Here is a 1,291-nt window from a genome sequence, read left to right as displayed (position 1 = left end):
TTGGCCTCGCTCAACCCACACAAATAAACACCGATCCACATAGGCCACCACTCGTCATGATGGGGTGAGGGACCTCATGCTCATTTCATCTGATTGCACTGCTGGAAGACATAGATGGCCATCTCCGCTCCTCCATGCGAGATGATGATTTTGGAGTGTGATGCCCAAGCAGACGTGCCCTCGATCGAGGCCTCGAGCGTAACTTGCATTAAAAGACTCGATGATTCACGGGATTCTATAATTCACACTAAGTATCGCATTTTGCTACATTCTTCATCATGGCGAGAGCCTAGATATCCGTTGCTGAGAGAAATGTTTTTATCTTATTCATGTTTTTTTTTGGCGACCCAAACTCACAACGCACTTGGGTTGCGCTTCAATGTTTTGGACTTCTTGGTGTGGGTCGCACTGATGTGTAGCATGTTTGGCATGAACCATCCACCAGTGCAAGGGGGCACTGGAAGGGTGCATGTCCCTGCCTCATTGCATCATGCAAGAGGATGCCTCCTTGAGATAACCCTACAGTCTGATGACGGGTCCTTCCCCACGAATGATCACTCGAGAGTGCACTCATCTGCATCGCATTATTCCATGCTAATGTATTTAGAGCATAGGCTTTCTTTGAGCACTCTAATTTTTTCAAAGTAGTAGTGCTAGAACCATGACCCAACCAATTAAGGCCAGTGCACACCAAGTAGGCGGACCGACCGTGATGATCCAAGGTCCAACTACGAGCTTTTTAATTGCAACAACTTAAATATATGCTATTGGAGCTGGAATTACCACAGTTGCTAGCACTAGACTATCCCTCCAATGGATCCTCGTTAAGGGATTTAGATTGTACTCATTCCAATTACCAGACTCGATGAGCCCAGTATTGTTATTTATTGTCACCACCTCCCCATGTTAGGATTTGGTAATTTGCACACCTGCTGCCTTCCTTGGATGTGGTAGCCATTTCTCAGGTTCCCTCTCCGGAATCAAACCCTAATTCTCCATCAGCCGTCACCACCATGGTAGGCCTCTATCCTACCACCGAAAGTTGATAGGGCAGAAATTTGAATGAAGCATTGCAGACACAAAGGTCGTGCGATCCGTCGAGTTATCATGAATCACCGGAGTAGAAGGCGAGCCCGCACCAACCTTTTATCAAATAAATGCATCCCTTACAAGAGTTGAGATTTGGTGCACGTATTAGCTCTAGAATTACTATGGTTATTCGAGTAGCAAAGTACCATCAAAGAAACTATAACTGATTTAATGAGCCATCCTTAGTTTCACAATCTGAAAT

General features: G+C 45.5%; 1 non-coding gene across 1 annotated transcript; it reads right to left on the bottom strand.

Annotated features, from left to right (window-relative positions):
* Positions 1–158: 158 nt before the first annotated feature.
* On the bottom strand, positions 159–312 carry LOC131031778 (5.8S ribosomal RNA). The gene has a single exon (XR_009371728.1). It is a non-coding gene; the product is annotated as a 5.8S ribosomal RNA (ribosomal RNA).
* Positions 313–1,291: the final 979 nt, after the last annotated feature.

The sequence above is a fragment of the Cryptomeria japonica genome, chromosome 2 (genome assembly GCF_030272615.1).
Source record: "Cryptomeria japonica chromosome 2, Sugi_1.0, whole genome shotgun sequence".
NCBI lineage: Eukaryota > Viridiplantae > Streptophyta > Pinopsida > Cupressales > Cupressaceae > Cryptomeria > Cryptomeria japonica.
This window is presented reverse-complemented; position numbering and strand designations above follow the sequence as displayed.